Source organism: Budorcas taxicolor, chromosome 23 (genome assembly GCF_023091745.1).
Source record: "Budorcas taxicolor isolate Tak-1 chromosome 23, Takin1.1, whole genome shotgun sequence".
NCBI classification, from domain to species: Eukaryota; Metazoa; Chordata; class Mammalia; order Artiodactyla; family Bovidae; genus Budorcas; species Budorcas taxicolor.
In genome coordinates this window covers 1981597-1999675 of record NC_068932.1, presented here as the reverse complement: position 1 = coordinate 1999675, position 18079 = coordinate 1981597, and positions in this window count along the sequence as shown.

The following is an 18079-nucleotide window of genomic DNA, read 5'->3' as shown; positions in this document are numbered from 1 at the left end:
TGAATTGCAGAACGCCAGGCCTCCATCACCAACTCCCTGAGTTCACTCAAGCTCATGTCCATCGAGTCGGTGATGACATCTAGCCATCTCATCCTCTGTCGTCCCCTTCTGCTTCCGCTCAGCATCAGAGTCTTTTCCAATGAGTCAACTCTTTGCATCAGGTGGCCAAAGTACTGGGGTTTCAGCTTTAGCATCAGTCCTTCCGAAGAACACCCAGGACTGATCTCCTTTAGAATGGACTGGTTGGATCTCCTTGCAGTCCAAGGGACTCTCAAGAGTCTTCTCCAACACCACAATTCAAAACCATCAATTCTTCAGTGCTCACCTTTCTTCACAGTCCAACTCTCACATTCATACATGACTACTGGAAAAACCATAGCCTTGACTAGACGGGCCTTTGTTGGCAAAGTAATATCTCTGCTTTTGAATATACTATCTAGGTTTTTCATAACTTTCCTTCCAAGGAGTAAGCGTCTTTTAATTTCATGGCTGCAATCACCATCTGCAGTGATTTTGGAGCCCCCAAAAATAAAGTCTGACACTGTTCCACTGTTTCCCCATCTATTTCCCAGGAAGTGATGGGACCAGATGCCATGATCTTCGTTTTCTGAATGTTGAGGTTTAAGCCAACTTTTTCACTCTTCTCTTTCACTTTCATCAAGAGGCTTTTCAGTTCCTCTTCACTTTCTGCCATAAAGGTGGTCATCTGCATATCTGAGGTTATTGATATTTCTCCTGGCAAACTTGATTCCAGCTTGTGCTTCTTCCAGCCCAGCGTTTCTCGTACACACCTATAATTGACAAAAATGGATTTTACTGATACATTGTGATGTGAAGATTATGTAATATAGGAAGTCCAGGGATGTGTCATGACAGACTATTAGAAAGTACTTATTTCTGGATTTGAACTTAGATATTTTTGGAGAGGAACTTCCCAGGTGTCTCAGTGGTAAAATATCTGCCTGCCAATGCAGGAGACATGGGTTCAATTCCTGGGTCAGGAAGACCCCCTGGAGAAGGAAATGACAAACCACTCCAGTGTTCTTGCCTGGGAAATCCTATAGACAAAGACCCTGACAGGCTACAGTCCATGGGGTCACAAGTCAGACATAACTTAGCGACTGAACAATGACAATATTAGGGGATGCTTCAAGGGAGTATGTCTTTAATATGAATCTTATGCTATTAGTATATGGGGTAAGTCTATGATTGGTTCTTAAATAAATCTTTTGCAAATAGTTGGTGAAATTAAGCAAGAATGAAGCTGCAATAGGTATAGAAGATACAGTCACTGATATTAGTGGGTATAAGGGACTATTTGTTCATTTTTGTATTTTGGACAGTGTTCTGTTTTGATTAGGCAATGCTTTCATTTTTTTTCTTGATCCATCACAGTCACAGAATAATCTTGTCTGAGTTCATGTTCTGTGAAATCTTTTATCTTCAAAAGAATATCAAGGCCTAGCAGTGGACAAGCTCTTAGCCAGTCAGGTCATTAGGGTTGCTTTTTGATTTTGCTTTTAATATTTATTTATTTGGCTGTGCCTGGTCTTAGTTGCAGTATGTGAAATCTTTTAGTTGAGGCATGTGAACTGTTAGTTGAGGTACATTGCAATCTAGTTCCCTGACCAAGGATTGAATGCAGGCCCCCTGCATTGGGAGCAGAGAGTCTTAGCCATTGGGCCATCTGGAAAGTCCCCAGGGTTGCTGTTTTATTTCTCAGATAAAGAAAGATAGCAAGAGTGTAAAAGAATAACATGAATTTTAGAGAATAAGTGAAACTTATCATGGGCAAAAGTGGAGGAATGTATGTGCTTGCTAAGTATTATCAAACATCAAGGAGAATTACTTTAATAGAAGAATCAGCAACTTTACTGGTTTTGAGGTCAGGAAATATACTCTACTACCAAAAAATTGGGGTGATGATTTATGGATTAATAGACGTGTAAAAATATGACTTACTAGTTTTTTGTATTTTTTTTTTAATGTTGCCAGAGTTTCTCATAATATATGACATCTAGTTGATTTTTTATCCCTGATGTGCAGCTGAGTGTAGTAGCATGGAGTAAAGGATTTCATTATGTGTTGTTTGTATGCACGCTCAGTCGTGTCCAACTCTTTGTGACCCCATGGACTGTAGTCCACTAGGCTACTGTGTCCATGGAATTCTCCAGGCAAGACTCCTGGAGTGGGTTGCCATTTCCTCCTCCAGGGGATCTTCCTGACCCAAGCAAGGATCAAACTTGTATCTCTTGTATCTCCTGCATTGGCAGGTGGATTCTTTACCACTGTGCCACCTGGAAAGCCCTCATTACATGTTAATAAGAAATGAGTTATAGTGTCAGATTTCCTGGGTTCAAATTAGGACTGTCTGTATACCACTTCTGTGATCTATAACATGTTTAATTTTATGTCTCCACTATAGTATCTGTCACATGTTACTATTACTACTAACCACTTCACATAGTTGATTTCAAGAATGATATAACATTCTATACAGTTAAAAATAATTAATCTCAGCTTATGTTATTATTTATTTGATTATGTTGCCATTTACTGATAACTGCAATATCCATTATTCCTGCTAATTTATACTTCAAAATAAAGACTCAAAGAAAAGATACTTTGAACCACATAGGAAGAATAAAGAGCAAAACAGAATAATTAGCTTATGCCTCCAACAATTTTGAAATGGTCCTTTCACTCACAAATTTCCCTGCAGTGGAAAATGTCAGCCTCTTGAGGAAGAGAGCCTTGTTAGACTCCAAGCTCTATCTACATGCAGAGACAGAAGCTGGGGTGCATACAAGTAAGGTTATATGTTATCCTTCTTCACCACAAAGAGAATTATAATTTCAGTTTCTGGAAAATCTTTAAGCTGAAAAAATCATTCACATTTGTGAAAGATTAATAAAAGTGGATAACTATAGGTAATAACCTTAGATCTGTCCACCATTTCCAAATATAACAAACTAAAACAAACCTTAAGAATATTTCCAGAAGTGTCTGGGAGACTAGCAGACAATTTACAACAGTTAAAGTATTTTGATTACCAGAACATTAAAAATGCCTAATGGTTTGGTGGAGTACTAATAGTATTTGTTTAGGCATGAATAAGAATATAGATAATATATTCCCATTAGTATACTGAATAAATAAGATGGTCTCTAGACAAAGTTTTTTTTTTTAATTTCATAAACAAAATTCATATGAATTGAATGAAATATGTCGCTTAAAAGTTTTTTTTGTTTTCTTTATAAAAGAAAGAAAAATTTTGAGGAGGATCAGGAAAAGCATACTAGTCAGAGCTTAAACTGGACCTTAGGCATAAGAAGCATTCTTTAACAGGGTGAGTCATTCTGCATACTTACTAGGGACATACCTGAAATAGTCTATTTCCTGATTTATTGGCCTCAGAGCTACTGAATTTCCAAGCTTATTGGTTTCAATCTCTTCCCTTTTCTGTGAAGGTCACTGTAGGAAATTGTCTTAAATATACTGCATACAAATCTTGCCATGTGCACAAATGTTAAACATCTTTCTATTCTCATCACAGTATATCTCTCAAAGTAGGCCAATATACATGCATACAATATATCAACATATCTAGTTTCCTCTTTCCATATAATACTCAAATCCTAGTCTGACAGTTACAAAGAACTGAGCTACACATCTGCCCTGCAAACTGCTCTTCCTCCAGTGTTTGTTGCTCAGAAAATTTACCATCTTCCTGTTGCTCACTCTAGAAACACAGACATCATTCTTTAAAGGAATGCTAAAAATGACTCTGCTAAAATGTAGAGACACGATGTCATTCCTCTTCTCAACACTGTCAAGTGAATCTTCATTTCACTTAGAATAACGTCCAGATTTCTTAGTTTGACATATGAAGCCTTATATGAACTGGCTCTCGGCTACTTCTCTGACCTTCTCTCTTACTTCTATCCCAGTAATTATCTTCATTTTACCCAGGTTGCCTTCTTGATATTTCTCAGATATTCCTTAGACCCTTTGCATTTGCTGTTTCCCTTTGGCCAAATTTCTTTACCATTTGAGCTTCTCTGGTGGCTCAGATCGTAAAGAATCTTCCTATAATGCAGGAGACCCAGTTTTGATACCTGAGTCAGAAAGATCTCTTGGAAAAGGGAATGGTAAGACACTCCAGTATTCTTCCCTGGAGAATTCCATAGACCGAGGAGCCTGGTGGGCGACATAGTCCATGGGGTTGCAAAGAGATGGACATGACTGATAGACTAACACTTTCATTTTCTTTATTTTGGCCAAATGGCTTGCTTCATTACTTAATTTAAATATGTCCCTTTCATAGAGGCCTTCCTTATTCTGTCTAGTACCTCCATAACCCTCTCTTCTAATTTTGAATCATTTAAATTCTAGTTGGAGAAGGAAATGGCAATCCACTCCAGTATTCTTTTATTATTATTATTATTTATTTATTTTACTTTACAATACTGTATTGGTTTTGCCATACATTGACATAAATCCGCCACGGGTGTACATGAGTTCCCAATCCTGAACCCCCCTCCCACCTCTTTCCCCATATCATCTCTCAGGAGAACTCCATGGACAGAGAGGCTGGCAGCCTATAAGGTCACAAAGAGTCAGTCACAACTGAGCATACACTCATGCACGTTCTTGTTGGAAGCAGATAAATCCTATGTGTAAATTTCCATGTTCAAACTTTACAAGATAGCTCAAGAAAGTGCTTATTAATGTAAAGTGTGCTGATAAATGTTCAGCAGTTAGCTTACCAAAATAAGAGAAAAAAAGTTTCAGTAACATTTTGCCATGGTTGCTTCTGTTTGCAAGCTACCAACATTATGCCACTAATCTTGAAATGGGAAGAAATGCCATAAATTGGCTGAAGGTAGACTGTCAGCTGTGTATAAAAGAGAACTGTAGCATCAGTGCAGCCTGAAATATTGGAACAAGTTAAGGTTTTCAGCTTCTGTAGAATTTGCAGTGGTCTTTGTGGGAGTAAGAGGCAAACTATTGTCATTAAACCACTGATATTGATGGTATTTGCTACCATAAAGTAACCTAGCTTATCTTGATTTGTATAAATATGTTTGGTGACTTGGGCATCATACTGGCTCTATGATTTCTGGTTATCAGGCAAATGTCATTGTTGCATATTTCATAAGCCTTGTGATTAAAATACACAGAGTGCTCAGGAGAACCCCTGGTGGTCCTGTGGTTGACTCTGTTTTTCCACTGCAGGGGGTTCGGGTTTGAACCCTGGTTGAGGAACTAACATCCCACATGCAGTGAGGCACTGTAAAAAAAAAAAAAAAAAAAAAAAAAATCTACGTGAATTCAAAACCAGTGGAAATTTTGAAAATCTTCAAATAAGAGGGTCATGTATGATGTAATAAAAACAATAATTGTTAACTATTCTTTGTCGCTTACTTGGTTCTGCAAACTAAGTATTTTATCTCTGAGCATATTTCATCTTATTTACCAAATAAACCCAAGATTAACGTGCTATTATTATTTCTAATTTATAGTTATTCAATATGAGATTCAGAGTGATTAAGGATTTTTCCTATGTAGCTAGTAAGGGGTTGTGGATTTTTTTTTTTTTTAATGTCTTTCTTTTCTCTATGAGTGAGTGAAGTCAGTCGCTCAGTCGTGTCCGACTCTTTCGACCCCATGAACTGTAACCCACCAGGCTCCTCCGTCCTTGGGATTCTCCAGGCAAGAATACTGGAGTGGGTTGCCATTTTAAAAAAAAGTATACAACTTCTCTTTAATCAAGGAAAGTTAAAAATTATCAGAGTTGAGACTCTCTTATTAATCAGGGATTCAGTAATAATTAATGAAAATATAAAACAAGTCACTTGGACCTAAAATACATTGCTGTTCAGGCCATATTTTATAAAGCACTTCTTTCTGCTAAGAGAATTTAATCATAATGAATATTTATGTTCAATCTGTCAAATAATAAACCTTGTTGTTTAATCCCCAAGGTCATGTCTGAGTCTTTTGTAACCCCATGGACTATAGCCCGCCGAGCTCCTCTGTCCATGGGATCTCCCAGGTAAGAATACTGGAGTGAGTTGCCATTTCCTTCTCTAAGATATCTTCCCAATCCAGGAATCTGACTTGCGACTCTAGCATTGCAGGCGGATTCTTTAACACTGAGTCACATGCTGCTGCTGCCAGGTTGCTTTAGTTGTGTCAGACTCTGTGCGACCCCATAGACCAGGCTTCCCCATCCTAGGATTATCCAGGCAAGAACACTGGAGTGGCTTGCCATTTCCTTCTCCAATGCATGAAAGTGAAAAGTGAAAGTGAAATCACTCAGTTCAGTTCAGTTCAGTCACTCGGTCGTTTCCAATTCTTGGAGACCCCATGAATCGCAGCACGCCAGGCCTCTCTGTCCATCACCAACTCCTGCAGTTCACTCAGACTCACATCCATCAAATCAGTGATGCCATCCAGCCATCTCATCCTCTGTCGTCCCCTTCTCCTCCTGCCCCCAATCCCTCCCAGCATCAGAGTCTTTTCCAATGAGTCAACTCTTTGCATCAGGTGGCCAAAGTACTGGAGTTTCAGCTTTAGCATCATTCCCTCCAAAGAAATCCCAGGGCTGATCTCCTTCAGAATGGACTGGTGGGACCTCCTTGCAGTCCAAGGGACTCTCAAGAGCATTCCCCAACACCACAGTTCAAAACCATCAATTCTTCAGCGCTCAACCTTCTTCACAGTCCAACTCTCACGTCCATACATGATCACAGGAAAAGCCATAGCCTTGACTAGACGGACCTTAGTCGGCAAAGTAATCTCTCTGCTTTTGAATATGCTATCTAGGTTGGTCATAACTACTTCATTACATTTCCCTGATGAATATTGAGTGTAGTGTTGGAGAAGACTCTTGAGAGTCCCTTGGACTATAAGGAGATCCAACCAGTCCATTCTGAAGGAGAATCAACCCTGGGATTTCTTTGGAAGGAATGATGCTAAAGCTGAAACTCCAGCACTTTTGGCCAGCTCATGCAAATACTTGACTCATTGGAAAAGACTATGATGCTGGGAGGGATTGGGGGCTGGAGGAAAAGGGGATGACAGAGGATGAGATGACTGGTTGGCATGACCGACTCAATGGACATAAGTTTGAGTGAACTCCGGGAGTTGGTAATGGACAGGGAGGCCTGGCGTGCTGCTATTCATGGGGTCACAAAAAGTCGGACATGGCTGAGCAAATAAAATGAACTGAATTAAATGAGTACTGGAGGTGATGGAATTCCAGTTGAGCTATTTTAAATCCTGAAAGATGATGCTGTGAAAATGCTGCACACAATATGCCAGCACATTTGGAAAACTCATCAGTGGCCACAGGACTGGAAAAGCTCAGTTTTCATTCCAATCCCAAAGAAAGGCAATGCCAAAGAATGCTCAAATTACTGCACAATTGCAGTCATCTCAAATGGTAGTAAAGTAATCCTCAAAATTCTCCAAGCCAGACTTCAACCATATGTGAACCAGTAACTTCCAGATGTTCAAACTAGTTTAGAAAAGGCAGAGGAACCAGAGATCAAATTGCCAACATCTGCTGGATCATGCAAAAAGCAAGAGAGTTCCAGAAAAATATCTACTTCTGCTTTATTGACTAGGCCAAAGCCTTTGACTTTGTGGATCACAATAAACTGTGGAAAATTCTGAGAAAGATTGGAATACCAGACCACCTATCCTGCCTCTTGAGAAATCTGTATGCAGGTCAGAAAGCAACAGTTGGAACTGGACGTGGAAAAACAAACTGGTCCAAATAGGAAAAGGAGTCGTCAAGGGTGTATATTGTTACCCTGCTTATTTAACTTATATGCAGTGTACATCATGAGAAACACTGGACTGGAAGCAGCACAAGCTGGAATCAAGATTGCTGGGAGAAATATCAATAACCACAGATATGCAGATGACACCACCCTTATGGCAGAAAGTGAAGAGGAACTAAAAAGCCTCTTGATGAAAGTGAAAGAGGAGAGTGAAAAAGTTGGCTTAAACCTCAACATTCAGAAAACGAAGATCATGACATCTGGTTCCATCACTTCATGGGAAATAGATGGGGAAACAGTGGAAACAGTGTCAGACTTTATTTTTGGGGGGTCCAAAATCACTGCAGATGGTGATTGAAGCCATGAAATTAAAAGACGCTTACTCCTTGGAAGCAAAGTTATGACCAACCTAGATAGCATATTCAAAAGCAGAGACATTACATTGCCAACAAAGGTCTGTCTAGTCAAGGCTATGGTTTTTCCAGTAGTCATGTATGGATGTGAGATTTACACTGTGAAGAAGGCTGAGAGCTGAAGAATTGATGCTTTTGCACTGTAGTGTTGGAGAAGAATCTTGAGAGTCCCTTGGACTGCAAGGAGATCCAACCAGTCTGTTCTAAAGGAGGTCAGTCATGGGTGTTCTTGGAGGGAATGATGCTAAAGCTGAAACTTCAGTACTTTGGCCACCTCATGCGAATAGTTGACTCATTGGAAAAGACTCTGATGCTGAGCGGAAGCAGAAGAGGACGACAGAGGATGAGATGGCTGGATGTCATCACCGACTCAATGGACATGAGCTTGAGTGAACTCCGAGTGTTGGTGATGGACAGGGAGGCCTGGCATGCTGCAGTTCATGGGGTCCCAAAGAGTCAGGCACGACTGAGCGACTGAACTGCACTGAATGAGTACTGGGAAAGAAAGTAATGGCACCCCACTCCAGTACTCTTGCCTGGAAAATCCTATGGTTTGAGGAACCTGGTGTGCTGCAGTTCATGGGGTCGCAAAGAGATGGACATGACTGAGCGAGTTCATTTAACTTACTTCACTCACTTCATATTTTATCACTGTAGAAGGAGATGGAAACCCACTCCAGTTTTCTAGACTGGAGAATCCAATGGATAGAGGGGCCTGGCTGGCCATGGCCCATGGGGTCACAGAGAGTCGGACAGGGGTGAATTGACTAAGCATGGATGCACGCAATGAGTAGTGGTGCTTTTCATGTGCCTCTTGACCATCTATATGTCTTCTTCAGAGAAGTGTCTATTTAGATCTTCCCCCATTCTTTGATTTTTTAAAAATTGAGATAAATGAGTTGTTGGTACATTTTGGAGATTAATTTCTTGTCAGTTGATTAGATTACAGGTATTTTCTTGCATTCTGTGGGTTGTCTTTTTGTTTGTTTATGCTTTCCATTGCTTTGAAAATCTTTTAAATTAGGTCCTATTCATTTATTTTTATTACTCTTGGAGATGGGTCCAACAAATACTTGCTGTGATTTATATCAAAGTGTGCTTTGTGTGTGTTTTCCTCTTAGAGTTTTATAGTATTTAGGTATTTTGAGTTCATTTTTGTGTGTGGTGTTAGTTAATATTCTAATTTCATTCTTCTCCATGTAACTGTGCTGTTTTCCCAGCATCACTTATTGAAGAGACTGTCTTTATTTTGTTGTATATTTTAACCCCCTTTTTCATAGATTAGGTGACAGTAGGTGTGTGGGTTTACCTCTAGGCTTTCTATCCTCTTCCATTTACCTATACTTCTATTTTTGTGCCATTCCCCTACTATTTTGATTACTATAGCATTATACTATTTCTGAATTCAGAGGGCTTGATTATTTCAGCTTCATTTTTCTTTCTTAAGACTGCTTTGGCTATTCATAGTCTTTACTGTTTCCAAACAAAATATAAAAAATTTTGTTGTAATTCTGTGAAAGATGCCATTGGTAGTTTGATATGGATTGCATTGAATATGTAGATTGCTTTGGGTAATATAGTCATTTTTAGAATATTGATTCTTCCAATCTAAGAACATGGTAAACCTTTCCATTGTTTGTGTCATCTTTGATTTCTTTCAAAAGTATCTTATAGTTTTCTAAGTAGAGGTACTTTGTCTCCTTAAGTAGGTTTATTCCTAGGTATTTTATTCCTTTCAATTCTACAGTATGAGGCATTGTTACCTTGATTTTTTCTTTCTGATCATTCATTGTTAATAATCAGAATACAACAGATTTTGAGGTATTAATTTTGTATCCTGCAAAAAATAACTAATCACATGGATCATAGTTCAGTTCAGTTCAGTTCAGTTCAGTTCAATCACTCAGTCATGTCCGACGCTCTGTGACCCAATGGACTGCAGCATGCCAGGGCCCCCTGACCATCACCAACTCCTTGAGTTTACTCAAACTCATGTCCATTGAGTCAGTGATGTCATCCAACCGTCTCATCCTCTGTCATCCCCTTTTTTTCCTGCTTTCAATCTCTCCAGCATCAGAATCTTTTCCAGTGAGTCAGTTCCTCGCACCAGATGGCCAAAATATTGGAGTTTCAGCTTCAACATCAGTCCTTCCAATGATCATTCAGGACTGATTTCCTTCAGGATTGACTGGTTGGATCTCCTTGCAGTCCAAGGAAGACTCTCAAGAGTATTCTCCAGCATCACGGTTCAAAAATATCAATTATCTGACACTTTCTTTACAGTTCAAATTTTACAGCCATATATGACTACTGGGAAAACTATAGCCCTGACTAGATGGACCTTTGTTGGCAAAATAATGTCTCTGCTTTTCAATATGCTGTCTAGGTTGGTCATAAATTTTCTTCCAAGGAGTAAGCATCTTTTTATTTCATGCTTGCAGTCACCATCCACAGTGATATTGGAGCCACCCCAAAATAAAGGCAGCCACTCTTTCCGCATCTATTTGCCATGAAGTGATAGGACTGGATGCCATGATCTTAGTTTTCTGAATGTTGAGCTTTAAGTCAACTTTTTCACTCTCCTTTTTCATGTTTGTTAAGACACTCTTTAGTTCTTCTTCACTTTCTGCCATAAGAGTGGTATCAACTGCATATCTGAGGTTATTGATATTTTCCCCAGCAATCTTGATTCCAGCTTGTGCTTTCTCCAGCCCAGTGTTTCTCATGATGTACTCTGCATAGAAGTTAAATAAGCAGGGTGACAATATGCAGCCTTGACGTACTCTTTTTCCTATTTGGAACCAGTCGGTTGTTCCATGTCCAATTCTAACTGTTTCTTCCTGACCTGCATATAGGTTTCTCAAGAGGCAGGTCAGGTGGCCTGGTATTCCCATCTGTTTCAGAATTTTCCAAAGTTTATTGTGATCCACACAGTCAAAGGCTTTGGCATAGTCAATAAAGCAGAAATAGATGTTTTTCTGGAACTTTCTTGCTTTTTCAGTGATCCAGCAGATGTTGGCAATTTGATCTCTGGTTCCTATGCATTTTCTAAAACCGGCTTAAACATCTGGAAGTTCACGGTTCATGTATTGTTGAAGCTTGGCTTGAAGAATTGTGAACAGTACTTTACCAGCGTGTGAGATGAGTGCAATTGTGCAGTAGTTTAAGCATTCTTTGGCAATATCTTTCCTTGGGATTGGAATGAAAACTGAGCTTCTCCAGTCCTGTGGCCAATGATGAGTTTTCCAAATGTGCTGGCATACTGGGTGCAGCACTTTCACAGCATTATCTTTTAGGATTTGAAGTAGCTCAACTGGAATCCCATCCCCTCCACTAGCTTTGTTCATAGTGATGCTTCCTAAGGCCCACTTGACTTCACATTCCAGGATATCTGGCTTTAGGTGAGTGATCATACCATTGTGATTATCTAGGTCATAAAGATCTTTTTTTTTACGGTTCTTCTGTGTATTCTTGTCACCTCTTCTTAATATCTTCTGCTTCTGTTAGGTCCAGACCATTTCTGTCCTTTATCAAGTCCATCTTTGCATGAAATGTTCCCTTGGTATCTCTTATTTACCTTAAATTGAAGAAAATAGGGAAAACCACTAGACCATTCATGTATGACTTAAATCAAATCCCTTATGATTATACAATGGAAGTGATAAACAGATTTATGGGACTAGATCTGATAGACAGAGTGTCTGATGAAATATGGATGAAAGTTTATGACATTGTACCGGAGACAGGGAGCAAGATCATAAAAGCAAAATGGCTGTCTGAGGAGGCCTTACAAGTAGCTGTGAAAAGAAGAGAAGTGAAAAGCAAAAGATAAAAGGAAATTTAGTTCTTCTTTACTTTAGTTTAATAAATACTTCATTTGAGTGCAGAGTTCCAAAGAATAGCAAGGAGAGATAAGAAAGCCTTCCTCAGTGGTCAGTGCAAAGAAATAGAGGAAAACAATAGAGTGGGAAAGACTAGATATTTCTTCAAGAAAATTAGAGATACCAAAGGAACATGGATCACAGCCTTGTCTAAATCAGGGAAACTATGAGTCATGCCATGTGGGGTCACCCAAGATGGATGGGTTATTGTAGAGGATTCTGACAAAACGTGGCCTACAGAGAAGGGAATGGCAAACCACGCCAGCATTCTTGCCTGGAGAACTCCATGAATAGTAAGAAATAGCAAAATGATACGAAACTGAAAGATGAACTCCCCAGGTCAGTAGGAACCTAATATGCTCCTGGAAAAGAGCAGAGAAAAACCTCCAGAAGGAATGAAGAAGCTGAGCCAAAATAGAAAAAAAAATGCCCAGTTGTGGATGTGTCTGGTCACAAAAGTATAGTTTGATGATGCAAAGAACAATATTGCACAGGAACCAAGAATGGTATGTCCATGAATCAAGGTAAATTGGAAGTGATCAATAGGAGATGGCAAAAGTGAACTTCAACATTTTAGGAATCAGTGAACTAAAATGGACTCGAATAAGTGAACTTAATTCAATTATATTGACTACTGTGGGCATTAATCCCTTAAAAAAATGGAGTAGCCCTTACAGTCAATGAAAGAATCTGAAATGCAGTACTTGGGTGCAATCTCAAAAATGGCAGAATGATGTTGGTTCACTTCCAAGGCAAATCATTCAATATCACAGTAATCCAAGTCTATGCCCCAACCACTAATGCTGAAGAAGCTAAAGGTGAATGGTTCTATGAAGACTTACAAGGCCTTCTAGAACTAACACCACCAAATGATATCATTTTAATCATAGGGGACTGAAATGCAAAAGTAGGAAGTCAAGAGATACTAGAATAAAGGCAAGTTTGGCCTTGGAGTACAAAATTAAGCAGGAAGAAGGTTACCAGAGTTTTGCCAAGAGGACACACTGGTCATAGCAAACACCCTCTTCCAACAACACAAAAGAAGACTCTGGACCTGGACATTACCAGATGGTCAATTCCTAAAATCAGATTGATTATATTCTTTGCAACTGAAGGTGGAGAAGCTTTATACAGTCAGCAAAAACAAGACCGGGATCTGATTGTGACTCAGATCATGAACTCCTTTTTCAAAATTCAGATTTAAAATTCCTCTTGCTTCTGTTGTGTGCTACCTGGTGGGCAAGGCTAGTCCAGAGGCTTGTGCATTTATCCTCTTGGTAGGAGATTTGACTGGGTTTGGACACGACTGAGCTATTTCACTTTCACTTTTCACTTTCATGCACTGGAGAAGGAAATGGCAACCCACTCCAGTGTTCTTTCCTGGAGAATCCCAGGGATGGAGGAGCCTGTGGGGTCGATTGGGTCGCAGAGTCGGACACTGCTGAAGTGACTTAGCAGCAGCAGCAGTGGTGACCAGAGTCTGCCCTGGATATTAAGCAAGATCTTCTCTTTGTTCTGTGTTTGTCACTACACTGTTAGGGGTGGGATCTTCTCCCTAGTTGCTGGAATAGAGGCCCCCAGATCTGTTTCTTAGCTGTTTCTGACCTGTGGCATGAGATATGTGGGATGAGAGTACTTCCACTGGGAGAGAAGCCATTGAATATTTCTCTTTTGGAGCTCTGTTATGTCCCTTTTCACACAGAAGGCTCTCAAAGTATATTCTTGTTGGCACTGATTTAAGTTCCACCTTAACTGTGGGTATACTGGCATCTGTCCCTGATGACTCTCACCAGACCACCTGTGCAGATCCACTTAGGTCAGGTCAGAAGTGCCATTGTCATGGCACCAACTGTGGGAGCTATGGAGGGAGATCAGATTTTGGCCTGGCCCAACGCTCACAGGTATATGTGCCCATAAAGTCCACTACTGCTGCTAAAGTCATACTTGTCCCAGTTTCAGGAGTGCTTGTCCTTTTGAAGGTTTTTTCAGGGGCTGATTTTAGGAAGCCTTCAGCAAAGGTGTAGCTTTGCGTTTCACGCAGCCATAAAGAGAGATTTCAGCTCTTCTTCCTTAGTCACATGGTCCTTGGGGCTTAGCTGTGGTTTCAGCCCCATCTCTGCTTCTGTTCTTCCCACTGGATTCTTCTTCAAAGAGTGCCAGAGCACACAAGCTTATCAGGCAGGAAGGAGCTGGAACCAAGGAGGCAATCAGAGCAAGCAGGGTGCCTAGACAGGAGGGTGCTAGGGTAGTGACTGGAACACATGAGCCCTTTGGGTAACAATGAAGGGGAGCAGATTGCCCAGGTAGGGTAGAAGAGGCAATGGCAGGGCAGTCAAGACAGCTCAGGTGAGAAACCTCCCTAGTGCTGGTGGAGGCAGGGACTGGCATGTGAGGAGAGAGGCTACAATGGTGGCACATCACTGAACAATAATGCTTCACTTCTGTCACATTCTGGGCTTCCTCTGAGAGCATTATTGGCTGCAGAGCTCCTTACTCCCATCCCTCAGGCTTTCTCCTCACAGCCAACATCAGTCCTCTCTCCAGGTCTGTTCTCCAAACCTTGCATTCCAGCATCAGCCCCTCTCAGCACTGGTGGCTACACATCTCAGGCTGGGGTGCACAGGGTTGTGGCATGAACCATCTGTGTAGGTCTCACTCTGTCCTACCTGCCACAGACCAGTTATGGGCTTCTCTTCTGAGCTTCTGAAGCTCCCTGCTGGTCAGTTGATCTCCCTGCTTGTGAGGGAGCTTCCCCACATGTGATAACTTGACTTAACCTTCATCTTCCAGTGGGGATACAGGTCTCATCCTGCTTCCATCTCCTCTTCCTTTCTCTTTTTCCTTTTATCCTATCAGGTTAGGTAGGTATCTTTCTTGTCCTTTTAGGTGTCTGGAGACCTCTGCTAGTGTTCAGCAGGTGCTCTGTGAGAACTGTTTCATTTATGGAGTTATTATTTTTTGAGTTTGCAGGGAGAGAAGAACTCCATGTCCTTCTAGTCCTCTGCCATCTTGGAAAGCACTAGACTGATTTTCTAAAAGCTTATTCATCTAAATAACAATTTCTGACTCTTAGCTGCATGATCTTAATTCTGAATGATAACCTCTATGTTATCATTTTTCTAAATATCATCTGAATATATGCAAATATAAAAATTAGTAAAACATTGATTTGTATATTGTAGTCCTAAGCACCCCAGTATTACTAGAGGCACAAGACTAATAGGGTGTACTAAATGATTTGCACTGTCTGAGTGCGCTTATGGCTAATAAGAAAACTGAACAAGATCAGAAATCAGGTTCTGAGCTCATGAAGCTCAATTTCTCCAGCTGAAGCAAACTCACTGAAACTGCCAGGATTTAGGAGGTTTTTTGTTCTCATGAATAAGAATTAAATCCAATCTGCCTTCAAACTCTCAAAACTTTGATACTTAATATTTACTGTTTACTGATATCAAAGAACATATTTGTTTTACATTGATAAAATTTTAAAAATTATGAAGTAAAATCTTTCTTCACTAGATGCCAATTACAAATCATGTGGTATACAGGATTCTCTCCCAGTCTTAGCAGTTCCTGATGCAATTGTCATTATTTTACAGAATGAATTATAGGCTATGGAAAAGAAAGGCTAAGACCAAACACTATCACTTTTCAGAAGTTTAACTAAAACACCAGTAGAAAATCTCCAAAGTTTCCAATTGCAAATTAGTCATTTGGCAAAAATCCCTTTGTAATCATCTTTTATAACCTGTTTTTACATACAATTTAATGTTCCAGCTTCTGCTTTGTGATTACTCCAGGGAAAACATCAACTCCTTGAAAATCAGCTCCGATTATAACTTAATGCAATGAAGAATTCAGGGGAAGAAAAACAGAATTTTTCTCTTTTATAGGAGTTTGTTTTGAATAAAAATATTTAGCAAAACAGAAATGGATAAAGTAATTCAACACAAAAAGATAAGATGATGTCTTAATACTTTAGATAAGTTGTCAGAAAAATAGAGTTGAAGTATTCAACCTTCATGCATGACACAAATAACTAGTTTAAACATTTGTGACTGGAATAGAGCTTTCATCAGACAAATGGTAAAACTATGTAAGAGTGAGTTCCATTCTACTCAATTTATCCATCAATTGGATACTCAATTTAACCATTTTTTAAAGTGAATTGTATTCTCTTGATCTTTATTCCATCAATGTTGTTGATATAGTTATAACTGATAATGGCTGCTGCTTAACATTTCAAACTTTGATCAAAACCTTGTAATGTATTGGCACCTTGCATTAAACTTAGTACACTGAAATATCAGTAGATCAGTCAATGTAGATATCTTTTCCAATATCTAGTCGAGAGACTATACTAAGTCAATCATAGTAATATATCTCCCTTACCAGTGATTTGTTAAGATCAAAAAGTTCACAGCTCTGTTCTCATATTCAGAAAAGTCAATAAAAATTTAAACAGATAAAATTTAAATTTCAGGCCTCAGTTCAGTTGCTCAGTCATGTCTGACTCTTTGCAACCCTATGAACTGTAGCACATAGGGCTTCGCTGTTCATCACCAACTCTCAGAGTATGCTCAAACTCATGTCCATTGAGTCAGTGATGCCATCCGACCATTTCATCCTCTGTCGTCCCCTTCTCCTCCTGCCTTCAATCTTTCCCAGCGTCAGGGTCTTTTCCAATGAGTCAGTACTTCACATCAGTTGGCCAAAGTATTGGAGTTTCAGCTTCAGCATTAGTCCTTCCAATGAATATTCAGGGCAGATAACCCCTTGCAGTCCAAGAGACTCTCAAGAATCTTCTCAAACACCACAGTTCAAAAACATCAATTCTTCAGTGCTCGGCTTTCTTTATGGTCTGAATCTCACATCCACACATGACTACTGAAAAACCATAGCTTTGAATATCCAGATCTTTGTAGGCAGAGTAACGTCTCTGCTTTTTAATACGCTGTCTAGGTTGGTCATAGTGTTTTCATCCAAGGAGCAAGTGTCTTAATTCCATGGCTGCAGTCACCATCTGCAGTGATTTTAGAGCCCTAGAAAATAAAGTCTGTCACTGTTTCCATTGTTTCTCCGTCTATTTGCCATGAAGTGATGGGACCAGATGCCATGATCTTCATTTCTTGAATATTGAGTTTTAAGCCAGCTTTTTCACTCTAGTCTTTCACTTTCATCAAAAGGCTCTTTAGTTCTTCGTCACTTTCTGCCATAAGGGTGGTATCATCTGTATATCTGATGTTATTTATATTTCCTCCAGCAATCTTGATTCCAGCTTGTGCTTATCCAGCCCAGCATGTCTCATGATGTACTCTGCATGTAAATTAAATAAGCAGGGTGACAATATATAGCCTTGACATATTCCTTTCCCAATTTGAAACTAGTCTGTTGTCTCATATCCAGTTCTAAGTGTTGCTTATTGACCTGCATACAGATTTCTCAGGAGGCAGGTAAAATGGTCTGGCATTCCCATCTCCTGAAGAATTTTCCACAGTTTGTTGTGATCCACACAGTCAAAGGCTTTAGCATAGTCAATGAAACAGATGTTTTTCTGGAATTATCTTGCTTTTCATATGATTCAATGGATTTTGGCAATTTGATATCTGGTTCCTCTGCCTTTTCCGAATCTAGCTTGAAAATCTGGATGTTCTTAGTTCACTGTTGAAATCTAGCTTGGAGAATTTTGAGCATTACTTCATTAGTGTTTGAGATGAGTGCAATTGTGCAATAGTTTGAACATTCTTTGGCATTACAACAATGCTATTTAGTTCTATCATGAACATCTCACTGAAGGAAGCTTAGAAGGTTAATAATTTTTTTGCTGTGAAATGACAGAGAGACCAAATTCATTGAACTTTTTTTTCCTGAATGACTTGTCTGTACTAATTCCTTCACAGACCCTCAGTTTCTTCAACTAGGAAGTCATTCTCTCAAGTGAATTGAAAGCTAGAGGGGAGCAACTGAGACTTCAGTGCTTGGTAGACATTAA